At 43.3% G+C, this 25676-nt stretch overlaps 1 protein-coding gene across 1 annotated transcript in view; it reads left to right on the forward strand.

Annotated features, from left to right (window-relative positions):
* Positions 1–25676, forward strand: part of cd276 (CD276 molecule) — a 130355-nt gene that overhangs the window by 101612 nt on the left and 3067 nt on the right. The window lies entirely within an intron of this gene.

The following is a 25676-nucleotide window of genomic DNA, read 5'->3' on the forward strand; positions in this document are numbered from 1 at the left end:
ATTTGTACTAAGTACTGTCTATGTGTGCTTGTGTCTCACTGTGTTTAAGTATATGTGTACAGCTTGTGTGTGGGTGTCCTCACAGTTTTATTTGTCCTCATCACAACAGCCTAGTATTTTCAGCAGTAATGCTCTTGAGGACTCAAGGTCTTTGCGGGCTGTGGGTAAGTGCTTCGGTAATGAGGCTAGGCTGTGTTAATTCTGCCAAGGACAATCAGGGGTGTGAGAAGTCTTGACATTTTGATTTCGGGTGTCACCGGGTCACTGGTTACCATGACAACTCTATTTCCATGTCATGTTATCTTGAATGCCGGTGTGAAAGCTCTGGTCTTCTTAAACCCTCCCGATGAAGCTTAATTAATGGCCAACATTCATCATCACATCATTAGATATGTATGTAGATGTGTGTCGGTCAACAGATTTTTCTGTCCATGTGTATTTTTATCTTTGAGCATACTCTGTGTAAGATATTACCACATTGAGCGTCCGGGTGGCGTGGCGGTCTATTCCGTTGCCTACCAACACGGGGATCACCGATTCAAATCCCCGTGTTACCTCTGGCTTGGTCAGGCATCCCTACAATTGGCCGTGTGTGCGGGTGGGAAGCCGGATGTGGGTACGTGTCCTGGTCGCTGCACTAGCGCCTGTTCGGGGGGGGAGGGGAACTGGGGGCAATAATAATAATAAATCAATCTTATATAGCGCCCCTCTAACACTCAAAGTTGCTTAACTATAAACGGGGTGAAACAAGACAACAGATAAACATAACACAGACATACAGGGGTGGATGGGAAGGGGGGGCTATGAGAGGGAGAAGCGGCAGCTACACACGACGCCAGCAGTACTGTCCCACTTAGACAGATACAAAAGGGCAAGAAAAACAAAAAACAACAGCACTGTGGACGTTGATTTTCTGTAGGGGTTTACTCCCGTAGCCTATTCCTCTCCCGAGGTATCCACTAGGCAGGAGCACTATTTAACCCATAGCTGGGGGCTGGTTCGTGGGCATCAGGGAATATCCACACACTGGTGGGTCTGCGTACAGCACGTCTAGGGGTCAGACCTCCTCCGACTCCCTTTTACTTCAGCCAGGGTCCAAGGTGTACCCAGTTACCGTTTGTTGCCACAAGGAGGCGCTACATAGGGCTTGCTGTTGGAGAGGCTATGTACTGGCAGGGAGAGACTGGCGTGCTCGGCTCTCCTGTTCACATTTCTGCTAGCCAGAGGTGAAGGTTGAGAGTGAGACGTGACAGGCACAGAGCACTACACCAACACACTAGACGCTTCACAACAACCCCACTTCTTACACAAGAATGTCAGACACATAATAGCATGATCCTCCCATGCGCTACGTCCCCCTGGCGAAACTCCTCACTGTCAGCTGAAAAGAAGCAGCTGGTGACTCCACTTGTATCGGAGGAGGCATGTGGTAGTCTGCAGCCCTCCCCGGATCAGCAGAGGGGGTGGAGCAGTGAGTGGGACAACTCGGACAAGTGGGGGTAATTGGCTGGATACAATTGGGGAGAAAAAGGAGGAAATGATATCACTCTGTCTGCCTGGTATCTCATGTGATGCAGTGTACACCTTACAATATTAGTACCGTTGGGTGAATTTTTAAATCCAATCTACTGCTCAGCCAAAAATATTCTGTTTTAATGGAAAAACAAAAATAAAATATTATGAGGGATTAACAAATGTCTTCAAATATGAAGATGAAAAGTGTTAATTTATTGAGTTGTTTTTATAATTCTTAACCACGTGCATGCAAATTAAAAGTCTATGAGAAAAAAGTAAAGTTGTGTTTTAGAATGGATTCATTTTAATTGGGTATACACCAAATGTTCAGTCACCAAATAGCAAAAATGCACATTCGGCACTTGGCTAAATGAGTGTAACTGTTGAATATTTTGACCCAATATCTGACACTTTTTGTTGCTCTCCTGCGGCTGCTATTCATGACTGCTATTTTCTTGCACCAGACTCGCTCTCCAAGGGTCCTCATTATAAGATTTAAAGGTCCACTAAACGATTCCCCTATAGAGTTTCCCTAAAGGTTCTTTCTCGCCTTCTAAAACAGCGGATATGACACCGTTCTTGCGCTCTACTGACACCTCTCGGCATAGGTACGCCTGACATCTCATCTAGTAAACTATTGCTTACGCTTACATACAGTATTTGACCTGCAAGAGTAACAACTCAAGAGAAAATGCAGATGGGTGTCAGGGTGGTGTGGCGGTCTACTCTGTTGCCTACGAACATGGGGATCGCCGGTTCGAATCCCCATGTTACCCCCGGCTTGGTCAGACATCCCTAGACACAATTGGCTGTCTGCGTGTGGGAAGCCGGATGTGGGCATGCGTCCTGGTCACTGCACTAGCTGGTTGATCGGGGCGCCTGTTCGGGGGGGAGAGCAACTGGGGGGGAATAGCGTGATCCTCCCACGTGCTACGTCCCCCCGGTGAAACGCCTCACTGTCAGGTGAGAAGAAGTGGCTGGCGACTCCACATGTATCAGGGGAAGCATGTGGTAGTCTGCAGCCCTCCCCGGATCGGTAGAGGGTGTGGAGCAGCGACCGGGATGGCTCGGAGAGTGGGGTAAAGACATGGGGGTGAACAAAAATGGTTAATTCGGTTACCTGCCCAAAAGAAAACAAGCAACAAGTTCCTTGAAAATCCATTGTCCATTTTCAGAGCTTTCCACACCAACATCCACCCTCGTTTTCTGCTCTCATGGATCTTGAAGTTTTCTTCTTTTATGTTTTCTTCTCTTTTTAGGCCTAATTCTTTCACTCGTTGTGTCTGTCAGTAGGGTGTATGAATGACCCTCCGTGCTTGACTTGCACTGAACAGACAAGGGACTTCCATAAGCAGTAGCAGCTTTAGCCAATGAGGGCAAAGCTCTTCTTATACGCCGAGTAAGCCCTTCTGGCCCTTTTGGTCTGAACATGGTGGTGAACATGGCAGCCCTCATGACAGGGGAACCCACGCTATGTTGAATAAAATAACTTATTTGAGCTTTTCCGCAACCTACGAAACATATTCAGTCTTTAGCTACTGTGAGTGCACATCATTTAAAACACATTAGCTATATATTCATGTTTAAAATATATCCGTTATTTTTTTTTTGATTTTGGCCAAACAAACTGCTTAGTGGTCCTTAAAGTGTACTCATTCCAGTTACAGGAATTTGAAAGAGTCCTCAATTTTGACTTTTGCACAGTACCCCTTTGAGTTGGGAGTGGGTAATTTGCATGCCTGCTGCCTTCCTTAGCTGTGGTAGCAGTTTCACAGGCTCCCTCTTAGGAATCGAACCCTGATTACCCGTTACCCTTGGTCAGCGTGTTGGGGAAAAAAAATACCATCCAAAGTGGATAGGGCTGGGACTCAGCGCATGCTCCGCTGCGACGACAAATTCTGTTGGAGAAGAGCTCACTTTGGCAGAAGTTTTGTCCCTTCTGCCATAGCAGCACTAAACAAACTGTCTCGCTGACCTAGTATAGCAGTGAGTGTGAGTGAATGTTGTGTGTTTATGTATCTGTACGTATATCTGTACATTGCAGTGTGGTTATCTGTATGTTTCTGTGCATGTATGCTGGCTGTGAAAACAAAATTCCTGCAGGACAATAAATACTATATCTATCTAGGGCTGTGTCTGTGTGTTGACAAGATGGATGGTGGAATAATGCCAATTATTTAAGTGTACAGTTCTAATTTCATCAATTCAAACGAGGTAGAGATAACACCTGAGTAGCGATTTTATTATGTACACCCCCACCTTCACACAAATGGTACATTCCAACACTGTGGTGACAGTGTTTGGTATAAATCAGACAGACCAGTGTTTCTAGCACCAGTTAGCATACACTTGAGCATTGGACTGGACAAAACGTGTGATAGAATCTTGTTTAAGTGATCAAAGGACTTAGCGAGGCAGATAATATAGGTTAATTAATATTGTTTGACAAAGATTGACAAATATAGGCCTGAGAGAAAAGCAAGCTAACCTGGTCTGTTTTTAGCTCTAGCTGGCCTATGAATTAGGAAACAATGGTGCATGAGAATCCTTCTTTGATCCTCTTCAATTAGTACAGTTAACAGCTGAACACACTGGCATAGTTACTTCTTCTGTGCTAACAATAATAATAATGCAGACTTTATGTGGTTGTGCTGGATTCAATTACTGCCCCCATTTAAGCCAAGTGTGTTGGCACATCTCTCTTGCCCAATGACAACACAATGTAGAAAGTGGATTTCAGGGGCGTCTGGGTGGCGTGGTGGTCTATTCCATTGCCTGCCAGCAGGGGGATCGCCGGTTCGAATCCCCATGTTACCCCCGGCTTGGTTGGGCGTCCCTACAGACACAATTGGCTGTGTCTGCGGGTGGGAAGCCAGATGTGGGTATGTGTCCTGATCGCTGCACTAGCGCCTCCTCTGGTCGGCCGGGGCGCCTGTCCAGGGGAGAGGGGGAACTGGGGGGAACAGCGTGATCCTCCCACGCACTACATCTCCCTGTCAAAACTCCTCACTGTCAGGTGAAAAGAAGTGGCTGGTGACTCCACATGTATAGGAGGAGGCATGTGGTAGTCTGCAGCTCTCTCCGGATCGGCAGAGGGGGTGGAGCAGCGACTGGGATGGCTCGTAAGAGTGGGGTAATTGGCCGGATACAATTGGGGAGAAAAGGGGGGCAAAGCTAAAAAAGGTTTTAAAAAAAGAAAGTGAATTTCATCATGCTTGGCATTCAAGCACATTTAAAAAACAAACTATAGTTCAGACGGTAAAGCATGTTGAATTTGAATGATGGTAATTGGAACAGTGCCTTGTCATGCCCAAATACTAGTGGATGTTTTTATTTTGGTATGTCACCCCTCAGAGAATCATTGATCCCCTCACACACACCAGTACACACCGGGAACTAGGATGCTTTGTACCAAGGGACAGATGAAAAAAGTCAAACTATGAAATCGGGAAACTATCAGCTTGAAACATTAGTGAAGCACTGCATTCAGATGAGCTTAGGTACTCAACCATGTGTTTAGGTTTTGATAGTCTTCTGGTTTGAAATTGGATTTGTCTGACTGTAAGGAAATCATGATTGCACAGTACATGATTTACACATATCTGTGATGCAATAGTATGTAATACCATAAGTACGGTAAATGACCAGTGTCTTTTCCTAGACACAAATACCCATCAATTTGCACTCAAAGAAAGCATTGCTTACTGTAGTTGCATGATTGAGAGTTTGTCATATCATACAGCCACTTGTGTGATGTTGCCTTTATCCGCCTTTTCTGCACATAACTACTGCTTAAGGTGGAACAGAAGAGAACAGAACAGAATAAAATAGAATGGCACACACCTTGTGAGACAAAGAAAAGAGAAGTTCAGTTTAGCTTAGTTGAAACTCAGCAGCTGCAGCCCCATTAGACAGTGAAGTCTCATCTATCTCCAGTAGCAGTGGTCCCCAACAATCGGGCCATGGACCGGCACCGGGCCGCAGACCACCTATTGCCCAGCCGTGCAAATGCAAACCATTTATTGCCAGCTGTGCAAACCCCTGAGAAAAAAAATAAATAAATTGAATTTGGCACCATCCGCATCCGCAGGCCATGTTTGTCCTCTCTCCTCCACTGTTGTCTCCTTGATCCTGTTTGTATCCTTGATCCAGGTTTATTCCCATTCTACATGTTTGTTTGTTTTTAATGGCTGGACATCGGACTTTCATTCAGTTCTTACTCAGCATCTCTGTTGTCTGTCAACATTGTAACAATGTATCAGCTCTCCGTTCTCCCAGAGAAAAACATGACACATTGTATCTCAGCGGGTCCGGCTCAGCGTTTTTCTCCGGGACGAACAGCAACAACAGCAACCGAGCCAAATTCACTATTCACGCAGCTATTCCGCTATAAAGGCTAACATGAATGGAAGATGAAATATTGCATAGGTGATTGTTGTATTATAGCTTAACGTGTCTGACGTGGTGTGTATGTTGTTTGTTTGTTTGCATACTAGTGGAAGAAATCCCACGGGCACCCCTAGCTGTATCAACAGGATAAACTGCTCTGTGTTTTGTTTTGAATGAACGCATGTAGATACAGGCAGTTTTAGTTTGAAACGGTGTTCCCGTCATGACAGCATGCCCCTCCCTGTCAGAAGGCAGACTGGGCCAGGCGGCAAATATATATAGTATACAAGTTTTAATATATTGGGCATCCGGGTGGCATGGCGGTCTATTCCGTTGCCTACCAACACGGGGATCACTGGTTCAAATCCTCGTGTTACCTCCGGCTTGGTCGGGCGTCCCTATAGACAGAATTGGCTATATCTGCAGGTGGGAAGCTGGATGTGGGTATGTGTCCTGGTCACTGCACTGGCGCCTCCTCTGGTTGGTCAGGGGGTGCCTGTTCAGGGAGGAGGGGGAACTGGGGGGAATAGTGTGATCCTCCCACGCAACTACGTCCCCCTGGTGAAACTCCTCACTGTCAGGTGAAAAGAAGCGGCTGGCGACTCCACATGTATCGGAGGAGGCATGTGGTAGTCTGCAGCCCTCCTTGGATCAGCAGAGGGGGTTGAACAGTGACCGGGATGGCTCGGAAGGGTGAGTAATTAGTCAAGTACAATTGGCGAGAAAAGGGGGGGGGGAATCCCCTCCCACAATTTTTTTTTAAATATATAAAGTATAAAAGGGCTGCACTGTAAAAAAGGTTGGGGACCCCTGTCCTCTAGCAACAGGAGCCTGGGTGTTTCCAGTGTTGGACCCTGTGGCCTTTGGGGAGGGAACTAGGATGCTGTCTGGGCCGCCCCTGATGCTTACTCAAGCATGGCCAGGCCGTGTCAAGCTCCATCACTTTCTTCCATTCCAGTAGTGGGACCCTTACAGCACACAGACCAGGAAAGTCCAGGGTGTGTGACTTGTTTTTAGGAAAGCTGCTAATACAAACAAAAAGACAAATCTTATTCAGGCAGAGATTTTTATTTTCCAGGGTAAAAAAAAAAAAAAAGCTTTTCACTTTGGCATAGATGTTTTCATATTGGATGTGCATGTTAACGTTTACAAGTGCTCCATCCAATTAAGATTGACAGCTGTTGATCTTTTTCACTGCCATATAACAACAAAAGCACAGTTTATAGCTGGTCCTCTTTTTCCCCAAAATAGAGACACCTTTCAATACCTAGAACTAGACAGTGGATGATTATTTTCCTTTCCTTTGAGGAAAGAGAGGAAAATATTAGCAGTCATGTCCTGCTAATAACCAATCTCTACTGTACGTCTCCATTATCCAAGACATAGCAGCATTGCAGGTACAGAAAGGATTGGTATTTGAACAGCCACAGTATATATTCTGTGTCCATATGTGTCTGTGTGCATATGTGCACACACCTCTACTCAATGGGAGGCAGAGCAAAGTTAACAGGTGAATATTTTTCAACTGCCGACACTCTCCATGACCGTGCCACCGATTCCCTTAATGTAATAACCAGCATTTTGATATCAGTTGGTGTGGATATCTTTATTATGGGGTTAGACAGTTACAGCTTGTTTTTATTATACCCTGATTGGACCTAACCATAAAGCTGCAGCATGCAGGGTGAGTAGATGATGATGGAGGGTGCAGAAAATCATTTCCTGTAACTAGCCAAAATAAAGTCCAGCCACAAGGAGTCGAAGAGAGGACATTTGTCATTACTATAGTATCCACTGACCTTCACCATCACTGCTAATGCTAGCCAATATCCTGCAAGTCTCTAGCCCTTGAGCTGCTGAATCACCTAGGATCAATTATTCTAATATTTGTGTGGCAGTTTTGGTATTGATTAGTCATTTATGCAGAGTGCAGCATATCTTATTTAATATTGTAAGTCATTGCATTTAATTAACTTGTTTCGGTGTCATGGGGTATGTTGTTTCCCTAAACCTTTGCCATATTGATGCATTACTTCATTTGTGGTTTATGTTTTTCCACTCAAAATTGTAATTATTTCATTACTCGCAGCAAACTGCAGAAAGCACAGTAAATAACTATCTGCAGCACATTCTCTATTTTGTATACAGTGTACACTGAGCTTTGTTCCCAAGGTTAGTGGCACAGCCTTGCATGTTTTGTCATCAATGTCTATTGACCATCCTGGCATGTAGCATCACTGTTGACTCTGACCTGCCCTTTTCCTACCTGCAGACAGAACTCTTTGTTTGGATTCATAGCATGCAATGTTCTAGCACCAGTGATATTCTGCTTTTCCATTTTTCCACTTCCGGCGTGGGAAGATGGCAGTGCGAACTCATGTTTGCAGCAACCTCACCCAGTACTGTCCATGCAGTGTCTTCGTCCACGTCTAAGTTTGTGTCTTTGTTTGATGGCTGGGAGAGCTGGCGCTGGATTGGCTGGGAGAGCTTGGTCTGCTACATCCTGTTGGCCCAGAGAGCTTGCATTGGATCGACAGTCATCCTGACTGGTGTTTGTTCTCTTAGACAGTGATTTTTTTTTGTGTGTTTTTTTGTGTGCTTAGTTTGGATATATATGTGTTTAGTTTGGATATATGTGTTCTAGTTTGGATATATGTGTTCTTGTAGTTTTGGGATATGTGTTTTTGCCTTTGTGTTGCACTGCTGTGGGCTGGGGGAAATTACAGTATTGCTGATTCCTGATATTCCTTGAAAAAGACTTTCAATATTTAAGGAATAGTTTCTTTGAAAGTTATTCTTCCTAATGTGCATCTTCTGGAGCATGCTATGTCACCTAATCCATATAAGATTCGGTCAGTTCAGGAATTGGACTCATGCAACCATCACTGTCCTCTTCTTCTACATCCCATACATACAGTACAGTACAGTAGAGGAAGAGAACAGTGATAGTTGTATGGGGAGCTGAAGGTGAAAACCTCACCCCAGCTTCTCGCAAGTCTACGCAGAGGTAAACTTAAGCCAGCGTGTCATCTTTCTACTCATTCATATTATATTGTCCTAAGGTCCTGGATCTCTCATTTTGCCTATGCAATATGACACATCAGTGTCTTTTATACCCCCGTATACGTAGGTGTTGATTGTAACGTGTGATTTAGAAACAGAAAGCATACATTTTTTACCACTCTAGGAAAAATCAACATTTTTTTCAGCTAAAAAACAATTTGATTGTAGCACCTCTAAAAAAAAACGCTTTGCCTCTCTGTTTAGCTCATTCATTGTGGTACAACATGTACTGATTTGTACTTATTGATTTATTTGCTAAACTTTTTGTTTGTTTTTTTTTTTGATAGCGGTCTCATTAAGGTAGCCTACATGGTATCATAGGCATCCTCCACATTACCACACAACCAGTTTGCAGTCAGCTCGGTCCAATTGTGACTTCCTGGTCTTATTTTGATATGGATATACAGCATAAGGAAATTATTGATATGGGTTCAACCTTAAGCCGGGCAATAATTCTTTATCATGGTTAGTGTCTTTCAGTGGGATTGTGTCGGGATGAGTTCAGATATTGTAATATTGTGACAATTTTATTGTCTAAGCTAATGATAACAAGAATGCATTACCTAAAATTCTCACAAAATATGATCCGAGGGGGGGAAATGAGGTTTGAGAGATTGTTATTTCAAAACTAGTTTTGGTTTGTCGTATACTTTACCCAACCAACTAGTTCAATGTGTCAAACTTCAGCTGGATTCTTAAACATGGTATTTTTTGCATATGTATGTAGATATTGTGATATATGTTAATATTGAGTAAAATTCCCTCATTATTGTGATGATAATATTTTCCATATTGCACAGTACTAGTTAAACCATAATAATATAATCCTTAATATCTGCAAAATGAACCTTTGATGTTAGAAAGCAAATCTTTGACATGTAGCGCAACAACATGTTGTTAGCAGATTGTCAAATAACGTAATACAAAACAAAACAAGCTGCAGATGAAGGGGAAATTATTATAAAGACAGAAAATAGAGAAACAAAGACCAGCAAGTAATGTCTCAGCCATCTACCCGAAACTAGCTATGAATTGCAATGAGAGAGCACATATTAATATGTCTAAATGAACAGGCCCTATAGGTACAATTAGTGCGAGATAATGGTCCTTTCCCCACTCTGCCACGAGAGTTGTGAAATATTGATTTAATTGCTCCTATATATCTATATTCACTTCAATTCTGTGCTGTCACTCCAAGTATATATTCCATTGTTAGATTTTATTCTGCGCCTTTGTCATGTTTTAGTAAGAAGAGATAGTATATCACTTTGAGGAGTCCTTTCTCAAGGGATGAGAGGGGGATACAGTAACAACGGGCACAAAATAAAGCAAGATTTTAAAAAAAATGAAGTACCGTTTAGGATCTATTTTAATGGCCTGTTGCATCTAGTTCTGGGAGATAGAAACAGAGTGCTCCCGAGTGAGGTGCTGACCTTTTGAGTTTATGGGGAGAAGAGTGAAGGCAGAGGTTAGCTTCTCAGAATGCTCACTGTTGCATGCACAGGGTGAGGCCTGGCAGATGCTGATGATGTCAGACAGGATACTTACGCCAGACAATCTCCGGGGAGGTGTGGACCGTCTTGGAGTGGAGTCTCGCTCAGACTCACTGTTCCAGTGAACTCCGCATTATTTATACTTTTGTCTCAGCCATTTATCAGCATTTTTATACCTCCCAGTTTCATTCGATACTGCATCTCCTCTCGTGGCCTAGGCTGTAGTGATGATGGCTACTGAGTAAAGCCAATAACAAAATCTGATCATGCAGTCACTGTCTCCTATAGATACCGGGAAGCCATGTCAACTAAGTCAATTCAAGTCAAATTTATTTATAGAGCACGTTTGAAAACAACCCACGCTGACCAAAGTGCTGTACAGACCAGAGCAGGTAGCTAAAACACAAATACAAGAAACACTGACATAGACAACAAGACACCAGGAATTGAGTGTGCTGTATAGAGCTCCGCATGAACATCCATATAGATCGTTGTACAGCAAAAAATATGATTTTTAACAAGTGAAATGCTATGCTAGCGCGATCCTCTTATTTTTAATAATGATTTTATTACATGAAACTGGTAATATCTGAGTTATGGCAAGGGGTGCATAGGGACTGAATCACTGATCAATGACGGCTAATGAATACAGCAGGAGTTCTGCTCTGTTTGCCTCTTGACAGAGAACTCCTTTCTCCAGAGAGCTTCTTTTCTCCCATTTTTGCCAGAAAAATACAGGAGCCTTCATTGAAACCAACTGCCTGTGGGCTCAATTAACTACCATAGATTACGCATAATGCAGATGCCAGATTGTGTATGAAATCAACACCACGGTGACGTCGAAACACAAATACACACACACGCACACGCATGCACACACTCATGCCGAAACACTTACATGTATGCGCACGCTGATAGCCCAGAGGATGATTGGGATATTGTGACACAGGGATATGCTGCCTTGTTATAAACATTAAAAAGAACATTAAAATGTGAAACATAATAACCAAAAAGCTGCACGTTTTATCTCATGCTGAAACGTAATTTTTTTTTTACACACATGCGTGGTTTTCTTTCAGGGTAATTACTATAGCATGGTAGGACATAAGTATAAACATGCAATAATGCAGCAGAGTATATGGTAAACGCGTGGGATCAACAGAGTTATTGAATAAGGTTTCACGCAACAAATACAGAAACTGATCCATTTTGGGTGACATTTTGCATCTGTGTTGCGGGCAGTTTAAAGCTCCATGGAGATAACATGGTTTGAGTCGCGTATGGTCACCAGGTCAGAGCCTGTGCCCTAGCCTGTCAGCATTATTTAATATCCCCCACTCTGGGTTCTTACTGCCAGTTCCCCTAGCTCCCCAGTCCACCTGAATTACATGGCTGGAGAGGCATTCCCTCTGCGCATTCATCAAAAACAGGCTTCCCAGTAGACCACGGTGCTGTTGTTCTGGTTGGCAATATGATGTCTAATTTTTTTCCCCCACAGGACTTGTACTTTCTGTACATTACAAGCCTTAATCCACTGCAGCCCACAATACCAGGGATACAGCACTTACACAAGGCCCCAGTGTTGACATAAGAGGGTGTTAACATGATTTTTTATGGAACAATATCAGTTTAAATATATCTCTGGCTATTGTCTCCAGAGGTTGGGGGTTATCAAAAAGAATATGCTCTGCACATTAAAACAAAAACCATTTTAACAAATCACCATAGGGAATGGGTGTTCGTTGTGGTGCTGTGGTTAAAATTGAACTGGAAACCCAGAAAAGTCTGCTCAAAGGGAAGGTTTTATTTTACTAAAATATAACAAAAATAGTCAGAAAATGTAGACACTGCTTTTAAGTGTAACAACAATATTTCTTCTTAACAAAACCAAAAACCTTTTCTCTTGAACCAGTCCTGAAGGCCACATCGGCTCTCAGCTGTTTTCAAGCTACCTTGCATGTGGTGTCCTCGCCATCTCAGGTTTTCTTTCTTTTCTTTCTTTTTTTTTTTTTTGGAAAGGCTGCCTGGGAGGCTTTATATAGGGCCTGAGAGAGGCAACCACTTGCAGGTGTGCAGACTTGGTTACCCACAGGTGTGATCAGGTTGGGCGTGGAGAAGGCCCAACAGATCGGGGCTTTGCCTCCATCTCCTGGCCACATAGCATCCCTCCACTCTGGGACGCTATGTCCCACAGTGGAGGGACACATCTACAGCTCCAACCTCCAAGTCAGGGCACAAACCATCCAGAGGGCCTCTCATTGCGAGATGGCATCAGCATTCTGATGTTGGGTACCTGATTGGTGAGCAACATAAAAGTAAAATTGTTGCAAACTCAAAAACCACCTAGTGACTTTGCTGTTGGATTCCTTGTTGCGTGACATCCAAGCGAGTGGTGCATGTTCTTTGACTAGGGTAAACGTTCTTCCTAGCAGATAGTATTTCAAGCTTTCCTGGGCCCATTTAATGGCTAGACATTCCTTTTCAACGGTGGAATACTGCTGTTCTCGGAGCAGGAGTTTTCTACTCAAAAACAAGTCAGGGTGTTCCTCCCCTGCAATTACTTGGGATAGAACCACCCCCAAAACCTATACCCACGGTGTCTGTGTGGACCCACCATCTTCTTCGAGAAGTCTGGGGTAACCAGTGCTGGTTGAGAACAGAGGGCAGTCTCCCTCTGCCTCTGAGGTCCAGCATATTCGGTTTGGGTAGTGTTTTCGAGTCATGTCTGTGAGGGGACAGACTAAGGTTGCAAAATTAAGTATGAATCTCCCATAGTACCCAGTCAGCCCCAGCAAGGCCTTTATCTGCTTTTTGGTAGCAAGTTTTGGCCATTTTTGGATGGCCTCTAGTTTATTGTGTTGTGGTTTCACATTCCCCCACCCAGTCAAATACCCTTAGGTACTCTGTTTCAGTCCAGCCCAGTTTAAACTTTTTCATTTTTGCTGTTAACCCTGCTTGTCTGGGAGCATTCAGTACTGTGTGTATCTGATTTAAATGTGTAGCCCAGTCTTTGCTGTGGATCACCACATTATATATTTAGGTAAGCAGAGGTATACCTATGGTGTGGGAAAAGCACATGGTCCATTAACCTCTGGAAGGTGGCTGCAGCTCCATGTAAACTAAAATTAAGAACCTGGTAGAGAAATAGCCCCTGGGGGGTAGCGAAGGGCGAAGGCAGTCTTCTCTTTACCTGCAGGGGAGTGGGGCACCTGCCGTAATCCTTTGGTGAGATTGAGGGTGGAGATGAATCAAGCCTTTCCCAAGTGGTGGATCGTCTCATCTATTCAGGGCACGGGGTAAGCATCAAACTTAGACACTGCATTAAGGTTTCGGAAGTCATTACAAAAACGGAGAGTACTGTCTGGTTTTGGTACAAGAACAATCAGACTGGACCAGGCACTGTGGGATTCTTCTAACACACTCAACTTCAACATCAGGTCTACTTCCTCCTTGATAGCCTGACACCATGGCTCGGGTATTCGGTAGGGCTTCTGATTAACAACCACCCCTGGGGCAGTATGAATGTCATGTTCTACCATGGTGGTCTTACCTGGAAGCATGGAAAACACATCAGCATTTTGGTTAGTAACACCCATATCTCTTGCTGTTGTCTGCCCTGGAGTCCAGATCCCAGGGGGATAACATCTCAGGGAGGCCTTGTCACTCTTGGGGGACAGAGGAATAAAAGTACATAAGGCTTCACAGTCAAGCCATTTTTTCAAGAGGTTAACATGGTAGAGATGAGCCTGCTTCTGTCGTCCAGGCTGACTTATCTTATAATTCACTGGACCTACCTTTTCCATCACCTCATATGGGCCTTGCCAGGAGACCAGGAATTCACTTTCCCCAGTTGGGACCAGTACCATGACCCTGTCTCCAGGTTGTAATTCACAAGGTTGAGTACTCCTGTTGTAGAGCCTCTGCTGATGGGCCTGAGCATGTGCTCTCTCACAAGAGGCCAAGATGGTCTTCATCCGGTCTTGCATTGCCTCTATGTGCTCAATGAGACACCTGTGGGGGCTGGGCTGTTCCTCCCAGGCCTCCTTAGCAATTATCTAGCAGTCCCCTAGGATGATGGGTATACAACAGGTCAAAGGGTGAGAAGCCAGTGGATGCACTGGGTACCTCTCCTGGTCTCAGCCTTCCTTCTCCACAAGTTTCTTCAGCATAATCTTCATAGTTGTTGAATCTTTCCACCAGGCCGTTGATCTGGGGGTGATAAATAGTAGATGTTCGTAGCCATCTTGTGGCTAGTTCACAATACACGACTTTCAAAGTTGTCAGATTGCTGTACTATTCACACTACACAACTTGCGGTCTTGTATTAATGAATATTGAAGTCATTGTGGTTTTCACATTATATGACTGAGTGGCGAAAGTGGGGTCACACATTACAATATCTTTCATCAGGGGGAGTCCCCCAATGAGGTGCTTTTTTTTGTGTGAGTGATAAATGCAAGTACTAGAAGCTGCTGTAAACCGGAATGAAATTCCTCATATGCATAAGCATACGGCCAACAAATTTGATTTTGATGAGTGTCTGATCGCTAAACTACTTTTTGTCACGAAAACACATGCGAGAAGTGAAAAAGGTAATGATGCAATACCATGCGCGAGACATCCATTTTTGGAAGAAAAAAAATCCTATCTGCCAAAAAATGTGCTTCAAGTAGTTTGTGCACTGATTTGCAGCAATAAAAGAAAGAAAATGGGTGAAAAATGGATTGGGCTGTGCGAGCAACAAGGATTGTCTGTTCTGTAGAGAGAGATGCATTATATGCATTTCTTTTTCTTGCTAGATGTGTGTTTCTATACTTTTTTGTCATGTTTTGTACTGTATTGACTTTTGAGGACTGTTTTGAAAAGTGCTATACAAACAGATTATTACTATTATTGTGATTGTTATTGATTCTACACCTTTGGTACAGAATATCTTGTATGGTTTCAAGATACAGTAAATACAAGTTGAATATACTTTGATGTAATTATTTCAATTGCCCGTTCAGACAGACTACTTTTTGTAAACTTTGTTCCAAACATTTATTGAAAAAGGTAGCAGTAAACAATTAGTAAGATAAATACAAACTTGTGACACAATCAAAAGCAACAGTGTAGCAATTTCACCGCAGTGGAAAAATAATCCAAAACAAGCCACCTATTTAAAAAAAAGTAAATCAAATACTGATATTAACATTATTATCAAAACAGATTAAGCATAGCTTTTCACTGGAATTCATTCTGATCATTGGCTGTAGCTCGTCGCCACCCTCATTGCCAGCCACAACACGTTTCACACTACAAGATTTGGAATCCTGACAGGTCCAGATATTTAGCCTGCTCGATACCTAGGATGTGTCTGCGATGCGAACAGTTCACACATAGCGCTCGAGTGCTGAGCCAACGTCGATTTGCCTCTGATCTGGGGCTTTTGTCAGGGAGCTCCAAAAACTGTTGGGGAGTGGAAAATCAGGGCTACAATCTTGTAGTGTGAACTAGCCATTACCCCCAGAGGCGCCACAAATCCCTCATTATTTTGGACATGACGGAATTGCCTTGGTCGGTCAGGATCTCCTTTGCTATTCCCACCTTCTTCTGTTTTCAGAGGTATAGCCTTTGGGTACATGTGGCATAATCGACAATAACCAGCATGTATTGGAAGCCTTTGTACCAGGGGTCCAACCAGGTCCATTCCGATCCTCTGGAATGGGGTCTCAATGATGGCAGAGGGATTAAGGGCCTCCAGTAGTGTGGCTTGGGGGAGTACTTCTGGCATTCTGGGCAGGACCTGCAATAATTCTGCACCGATTTCACAATACCTGGCCTGTAAAATCTCTTGCATATTCTTTTTTATTTTCTCAGCAGCAAGATGGGCCCCCAACATATCGGTGTGGGCCAGTTGTAGCACTTTAGTTATGTGGTCTTTATACACCAACAATTGTCCTTGTCCATCGATAAAACAGCTGGTTTTTGATCACAAAGTGGGGGTATCTTAAAGGAACACTTTCATGAATGGGCGTACCTTCAAGGAGGACAACATTAGGATGGGCCATCTTGAGGTTGGGGTCTTGGCACTGGGTTGTCCCAAACTGTGCTCCGATAGGGAACTGCTGACATTTGTTGGGAGTTCAATATTAGGTTAATCCTGATGTGGGTTAGGGTTGTCTTCTGCTGATGCCTCCTCTGCCAGTCCAGTATTCTCAGGCCTACGGGGACTTGGCTCCTCAGCTTCTCCATCATCAGCTTCACTGGCTGAGCTGGGTATCGGATGTCGTATCTACCTGTAACACTCAGAGCGGAGAACTGCATATATGGCTTATAGATTTCCATTTAGATTTCTTGGAAATGTTACCAATTTCCTTAGTGGCAGAGCATCCTTCCCTCGGGGCCGTGCCTATAGGACCCTTTTGAAAAAAAGGGTCCCATATTCCCCGTTTTCCCCTAAAAAGGTCCTGTAATCCCGGTTGCAATAGACACCGGGGAACATAGAACCCTCTTTTGGAAAAAGGGTCCTATATTCCCCGCTGTTTCCAGGGGAACATAGGACCTTTTTCCAAATAAAGGGTCCTATATTCCCCGCTATTGCCAATCAAGGAACAAACCGGGGAACTTAGAACCCTTTTTGCAAATTATTTCCTTAATGGGTCCAAAATAATAAAAACTGGGGTCATGGCTGAGTTGAAGGCTACGACAATCTATTCCTCCGCTGATTAAATTAGGCCGTATTACCATTGTTGGCTGTTGTATATCGCAGGCCACCTTGAGTGCGTATCCAAATTCGGCCTAGAGGAGGCTGTAATTTGCTTTATTGTTATTTCTTACCAATATTTACTGCAGTAGGCCTAGTTAGTTGGCTCTCCAGCTCAGCATGGACAGTCGGCAACCAACGCAAGTTTGTCTTGCAGTAGGCCCGCCTACCAGTATAACCTAGCCATTTCCACCTTGGCTCAGAGTTCAATTTGCACAGCACTGGACACTTCAGCCACTTTCTTGTTACTTTGCAGTTCGTTTTCCATATTAAATCACTTGGCAGACTTTCTTTCAAAAAGACTTTAATGATGAACTTTTTAGGCAGAGAACTTAGACCAGGACTTGGAATTTAGGACCAGCACAAAGTATCCATCAACGGGGGCCGCCTACCTTACACAATAGGCTAATTGCCTAATAATAATAATATGTGCTTCTCAAAAAACTAAAGGCTTGTGGAGGTGCTAAACCAAAAACATGAATCAAAGACGAACATCAAAGGATGTAAGGTAACACTCACCAAATGGTAAAAAAATAACAGAGGCAGTCCTCTATTTCACCATTTTATTGTTTGGCATCAGTCATTAAGGTTTCTGAAGAAGACCACCCGGCCAAGTTAATGACTGATGCCAAACAATGAAATGGTAAAATAGAGAATTGTGTCTTTTTTTTTTACATTTGATGAGTGCTACCTTACATCCTTTGATGTTCTTCTTTAATAATAGTAATAGTAATAATATCAATAATAATAATAATAATAATAATAACAACAGCCTAATAATAGCCTAATTATAAAAGAGGCCTGATAACAAATAACAATCACAGGCATAATACTATCAATAGTAACACTGATAATAGGCTATTAATAACAAAATACTTCTAGTAAAAGCTTGGCTGAAAAAGGGTTGGTCTATGGCAGAAGCCCCCCAGAAAAGGCATGGTCTAAAACAAAAATCTCCAAGGCCTAACTAGCCTAACGTTAAGGCTTTTTTCTTCTTCAAAAAAGCAAAATGAGTAGTCCTAGTCCATTAGCCTACTCAACAAAGAGGGGCTAAAACCCTGGATTTGACGTTGCCGACGCTGCAGGACCCTTTGCGCATTATAGATCCTTCTGATTGGGACTGTTGGCTCCCTCGCAACTTCTGCAATCGCCCCCTGTCGGAATTCTGCACGGTGCACCATTTCTCCGTCAGGGGGATGCACGTGTTCCCCAACATCGTGCACAATAATGTTAGCATCCACGTCCTCCACTTCAAATCTATTTGTGATCAGTGGCACTCTACAGTTCCACCTCCAGCACTTCCATCTAATGGTGTCTTGATTGGTGCGGTGCTTCTGATATCTGAAGTTCTCATGTACCAACACTTTGCCCCCTCGATCACCATCCATAACTATCGCCATTGTTTGTCTTCTTGTAGGCTAGTAAGCACACGACAGTGAGTCCACGAGTTATCGCCGATAACAACCGATTGTTGCAAATTGTTGCAAGTTGGCGGGCGGTTTAGACATTGGTGAATTTTGATCATGTGGTTTAGAATGCCAGGAAACTTGCGTGCAGATGACCACACATCCACGACAAGTTTTAAATATTTCCAAACTCGAAATCATGTGTGCATTTGGCTATTTATAAATTATTTTTCGAGCAATATGTGTTTTGTGATTCAGCGTTAGCGTTGGTTATTAGCCTTTCATTCATATTTTGTCAAAAAGGCGTATTCATTAGCCTAGGCCTATGTCCCGTTATTTCTGTAGCATACAGCATCTTAGAATCTTAAGAGACCAGGCAGATATTGTTATTATTTTATTGTTATTACCATGCTATATTAGCCTACTTTATAATTATAAATATTTCAATTATCCAATTTTTAGCATTTCTAATATAAGGCTATATTGTTATTATCATCATCATTATTATTATTATTGTTATTATTATTATCATTACAATTATGATGCTTAAAGGGCCTTACTGAGCAGATGGTTTCTATCTAATATCTGTCAGATGCTTTTCCCAATAAGCTGGTGTGGTTATGATGGGAACATAGAAGAAGTGGGTCGGAATTGGCCTGTTGTCGATATCAGCCAGTTTTCGCAGGAGTCTATCCCTGGTACAATGCGCTAGACCTCTGGGAGATGGACTGCTGAGGACGGAACACAACACCTATCCTCAGCTCCCAGCACTTCTCGCACAATGTGCTACTCATACGCTGAGTTGGCGGCACCCGGGATCGAACTCACGACCTTGTGATCCATAGGCGAGAGCTCTACCGACTGAGCTATGCCCGGGTACAATTGCCCAAGGAGCATAGGCTTACTATATTACATTCAGACACAGACGAGCCAGCTCACCTACTTGGCGAGTCGCATTTTCCTCGATAAGTGACACATTTCACGCATAAATATCAGAGAACTACCGGGGTGGGTTATGAGCCCAAATATAGGCTATAGCCTAATAAGTTGAAATTGGTTTAGTGTCGAAAGTTTCCACATACTTTAGCCAACCTGGACTTTGTGAATTCGTTTTTGTGATATAAAAATAGAAATCGTATGATTCATTGTCTTCTTAATAATCTGCCCTGAATAATGCATTATTGAAAATGCACTTGTTGCGCCAAACAGCGTCAAACCTGCTTACCGGGGAACATAGGACCTTTCTTTATAAATAGGGTCCTATGTTCCCCGGGTGCCCTAGGGGAACATAGGACCCTATTTATAAAGAAAGGTCCTATGTTCCCCTGCACATACAAAACGGGGAACATATGACCCTTTTGGGGAAAAGTGGGGAATATAGGGCCCTCTGTATACAAAAAGGTCCGATATTCCCCGGTCTCATACAAAGCGGGGAACATAGGACCCGGGGACTATAGGACCCTCATACAAAGCGGGGAACATAGGACCCGGGGACTATAGGACCCGGGGACTATAGGGAGGACCCCCTTCCCTCCACAGGTTGGAATACAGGTGGCAGTCCTGCCCAAGAAGGAGGGGCACTGGCAGGTTTGGAACCAGGCCCACTTGCATCTAGCACAGCCCCTAGTCTGTGGAGATCTTGACTTTGACAGTGGGGTATTCCCTGGTGTCTCCATGGATACATGACACCCTGACCGGAAGGGACGTATCCATATGTTTTTTTGTCCACACACACACGGTCAGGCTAAGATGACCATGTTACCAGTGTCTATCATAGCATTTGTCTGTCTTCCCTTTATCTGGGCTGTCACCATCAAGGCTAATTGATCTCCTCCCCCAAGAGGTGATCAACAGGTTGCAGGGCTTTCCCCCAATCGTGTCACACCCTTCTGTTGGCATGAGCTCTTCCATGAGGAGGCACTGTCATGACAAGTATCCCACCTTGTGACAACGAAAGCAGCATCATATCTCACAATTGAGTGGGCATTGGTGTGGGCCATGATGCCGGACTGGTTGGCAGACAGACTTTCTGGCCGCTGTTCTGCCCTTCTCCCTCCCAGGGATTGATTTCTCCCCTCACAAGGCTCTAAGCATTGCAGCTGTGATTTGGTGGTTCTCGACTGCCTTAAGCAGCTGGTCACATGTATGGGGGTACTTTGACTCACCGCTCGCTTCATGTCATACAGCAGGGCCCATAAGTAGTGGTCCACCACACGCTGCTTTAGTATTTGTTGGACGGTGGCCTGATCTCTTAGATGCCACCCCATAGCAATTCAAATTAACTCCTACATTTGGGACAAGCACGTGGCTTTTACAGTTTGCAGCCATTACTTATAGCTAAAAAGCATGTTAGCCAATGTTAACGTTACTGTCGGCGTCTAGAAGCCACCGAGGCTAACAATTTAGCAAGCTAACGAGTGGGTAACGTAATGTAGGAAATGCAAAGGCATAATGAAAAGATGAGGCTGGTGGGAATATCAGAATTTTCCTCAGACATATTATAAAATTACGAAGAAAAACTCTATATGACTAAAATGACAATATATTAACTTACCATCCACCGAAAAATTAACTTCAATGGCCTCCACCATTTCTGAAAATGTCAGCAAACTCGGAGCTTTCAGAAAATCTCCACTTCCGATGTCGTGAATACCACAAGAGGGGGGCGTTCGTATACCGATTGTCTACCTAGACTCTTTTTGTGAACACCCTAAACACGACCCCATTTTTGAAGGCACTGACTGATATGTCATGCTTACAAGATGGCGTCTCAGTGGGGAGTGGGCGAGGAAATTTTGACCGCTTACAATATGAATTTTTTCGTCACAGATACACTAGACAAGGCAATTAACAACTTTATATAAAATATAGGCTAATGTGGTATTAAGCCGTAATTCGTTTTGCCTTGTGTCTTTAAACAACACAGGCCGTAGAGTTTGTGTATGTGAGCAAGCTGCCCAGCCACTAGGCAAGAAAAAGTGAGACATGGATACGGCCACAGTGTCATCAGTAAATTTGGGAGAAATAACCAGTCGTATTGTTATGATTAATACTCATCCCACAGCTTTTGTTACTGGAAAATCAAGCAGTTATGAATGATAGTTGTAAATTCACAGGATGTTAAATATGTTAGGTCAACGGTAACATTGATGGTAGCAAGTGCTGGTTGACAACACTGCTGCAATAGTGGCTCACAGCAACGTCATCCATTGTTAGTCTGTTTGACTTGTTGAGTGACAACCAATTTTTGTGCATGTGGTTAGCCTGGTGTGTGCTGAAATGATTAAATCTATTCGAACCCGTGTTAATGTGCAAAGCCTGTGTGCCGTTCAGAGGCTCTGATTCATCCTCACGTGGTAATAATGGAAATGGCAATGTTTGGTGCAGGAAAATAACTTTGTAGTTTCTGATGACCATTCCACTGCTGGCGACAATCTATAATCTGTATACCGACTAAGGTCTATCACTGGTCTGCTTAATGTCAACAGTCTCAAATGGCCCATGTCAAATCTTTTTGCAATACACGCGTGAATAAATTCATTATTGTAAATCACACTTCGGTGGCCTTATGCATACGAAATGTATAGCGACTGTACATAAAACGGCTTGTGTTCTATTATAGCAGGTGTCTGAAATTCAGATTTGACCAGAAATGTAAAGCGCTTTGAGTGGCTGTTGCAGCTAGAAAAGCACTATGTAAAATGCAACTTGACTGATTGATTGGCTAAGGGGACCCAGCTGGCTGGAAGGTCCAGTCATGGTACTCTTGGGCATGGACTTGAGGGCTAAGATCATATCTGCTCAGGATTTCAGTCTTCAAGCTCTGGTAATCTGCAGCAGTGAAATTGTCCAGGGCCAGATAGGCTCTTAGGGCTGGGCCAATTAAAAAGGAGGCAATTAGTCCTGCCCACTGCTTATTGGTCTACTGCTCCCACATGTAGTCCTTTCAAAGGCCTGTATGTAGGCCTCCATGTCATCAACCTCTGTAATTTTTGGGAGCTAGTGTCTGGCACTGGGCTACCTTGTCCTCAGTGGGGGTGATGGTTGGGAGGAGGGGGTTCTCCCTGATTTCACTGGGGCAGTTTGGCCTGGTTCCAGATCTCCTCCTGGAGAAGATAATTCCCACGCTGGTATTCCACCAAGAGAGTCTGGGTTTGGCGTTGCTGGGCAAGCAAGGCCTCTGCCAGTTGCCACAGCAGGGCCTCCATGGTTTCCTCAACAATAGAAAAAACTATCAAAAAGAAGCCATCAGTCAAAATTAATGTGGCAGCAGTAACCCTAGTTGACTACCAGGGGAGTCTTAACCCGCAGTCTCTACCATCGACAACTCACCAAGGGTAATGGGTGTTTGTTGTGGTACAATGGTTAAGATTGAATCAGAAACCGAGAAAGTATGTTCAAAGGGAAGGTTTTATGTTACCAAAAGGTAGCAAAAATAGTCCAAAAATGTAGATACTGCTTTTAAGTGTACCAAAGATATTTCTTCTTAACAAAACTAAAAACCTTCTCACACTCTCTCTTTCTCTAACCAGTCCCGAGTCCACAGCTGTCTTCATGCTACTTCTATATGTGGTGTCCTCACCATCTCAGCTTCTATTTTTTTGTTTCCCCAAGTCTGCCTGGGAGGGGCAACTACTTGCAGGTGTGCAGACTTGATTACCCACAGGTGTGATCAGGTTGGGCGTGGAGAGGGCCCAACAGATCAGGGCTTTGCCTCCATCTCCTGGCCACATAGCGTCTCTCCACTGTGACACGACTCCATATGTCACACCATGTTCAGGTGTGAAATTGCATGATACATTGCTTATTGAATAGTAAGATGGCTTTCATGTGCAGCTTTCTCAAGTCCACACATCTGTTGCAAATCTGTAGAAAAACAATCATGCACTTGCTCAAAGTGCATGGTAGAAACAAGAGTAACAGTGTATTTTTATTCATGCTCACTAACTGGCTCAGTTCTCTTTTTTTTTCATGAATAAATTAGATTACCTCAACAGAAAAAAAGAGTATGAGGATCCAACATCCAGAAAGGGAGTCATTCAAAATCATGGGCATAGAAATGATGCTATGAAAAGTGTCTGATCATACTGGCTTCAGATCATTTGAAAGGTGGTTTCTCCTCAAGTAAAACATCAGATTTGACTCTCGCAGTGAATGAGCATGGGGAGTTTGTCAGTCAGACACTATTAATTGGAAGGGCAATTACTTGGTATTCAACACGCTACTGGCTTAGAAAAGAAGCACTCGGAAATCTGAACATATGCTCCCTCTCCTTTGCCATGGTTGGCAAAAATATCTGGGCAGAGCCTGTATATAAGCCATCTAACACTGCAGTAGTTATAACTCGGGAAAATTATATGTTTTTGGCATATCTCATTGAAAAAAATCCAATATATTCATTGTAACTGTTGAAATAAATTCCATTTCTGATTACAAATGGAGGACAAGACTAAGGACATTGTTGATTGAAACATTTATGATTACTTGGGATGAAATACCGAAAGCTAGAGATATCTTGTACGCAGCAGCAATTTTCTTATTCACCAAGTGAAAGTAGTGCTATAAAGAGGCAGTTAGCCTAACTCTCATTGAGAAATATTTCATTGTTGTGAAAGTATTCAAATTAGCAATGCAAGTGATCTAGGATCTAAAGGCATAGAGTACTATGGAAAGAGATCCAAGGCCAGAAGCTGCAGTTCTACAGGTTGCAGCATAAATTCCACCAGTACTTCTGTTTTCAGTCCTGGAACATGACTAGCTGATCTCAACCTTCTTCTTTTGTTGTGCACACATTATTTAATTACATGTATACACTAAACTAGAATTCTTATCAAACTTCCTGTACCATTACAACACATTTTACAAATATTTACATTTCTACCGGAGACCTAGCATGCAGCGCCAACCAGACTATAACAACTGGGCTCTAGATCAACTTGGGTGGTTGCACTAATTGTGGGTGGAGCGCAAATCACAGTGCTAATGGAAACATGTCAACATTCCCTCAGCCATTGCTCAGCTCGGGGGAAATGGGTCTGAGATTACAGTGAACTCCAGGATGCATTAGAAATAAAATAAATGAGTCACACTACAGATGGCACACTATCGTCACCTGATATGTCAAGCTTATATCTAAATATTCATGGATGAGATTGGGATATAGTGAATGATTTACATACCTGCTAAATTGTCCAGCTTCCCAATGTAAACATAGATTAAACTGTGACTCTTTTTCCTTTCTGTTCTTCTTTTGGTACTGTGGTACCTCGTGTTTGGGGTTTACCACAGGAATCTCATCACACAATCCTTTGCACTGGGGTGGACAATCAAGATTAATGCACTTCCATGTCTTACCCTTGCTCAAGGGGAAAAAGTCCTATAATTAACATCAAGTCTGGATGGCTAGGGTAGAGGTGGTGGGGACCGGGAGCATAGAACGTGTAGGGGTTGGAAATATATAGGTACAACATTTTTTAGCGTGTGATGTATGGTGTTGGACTGGGTTGACAATGGATTTGGAGATGTGTAGTCTCCTATCAGACTTCCCTCTCTCTGGCTCATTGTCATTGGGACCATGTAGGACAAAAAAGGAAGCAAGAACTATTTTGTCTGTGTCATTTATGATTGGTGTTAAGTCCTAGGTGATCCACGTGATAATCCAGACTCTTTACTTCTGCATGCCATTTCTTCAAGCGTTAATATATTTGATTGGGAAGACTTGTATTGCACATCTCTGTGAGCCGTGCCATATATACTGTATATAATTATCCTCTCCTGGGCTCACAAATCCTCATGCTGTACATTTTTGATCATCTGTTAACGCTCTTTATGAATGACAAAGGTCTCGCTGCTGCCTCATTATCTGGAACACTTCGGCAAGGTTATTCCCACAGCAGTATAGATGAAAGATACGTATCCTTCATACCTCCTTACCTGAAGTTTGTCTTTGATAATTACTCTGATTGTTGTAATTTCTGTCAATGTCAAAAAACAGCAGGTGTGCAGTTTTTGCTACAGTGATCTGGAGGTATATAAATAAAAAAGGAAAGGAAGTTACCACACGAG

Source organism: Lampris incognitus, chromosome 4, assembly GCF_029633865.1.
Source record: "Lampris incognitus isolate fLamInc1 chromosome 4, fLamInc1.hap2, whole genome shotgun sequence".
NCBI lineage: Eukaryota > Metazoa > Chordata > Actinopteri > Lampriformes > Lampridae > Lampris > Lampris incognitus.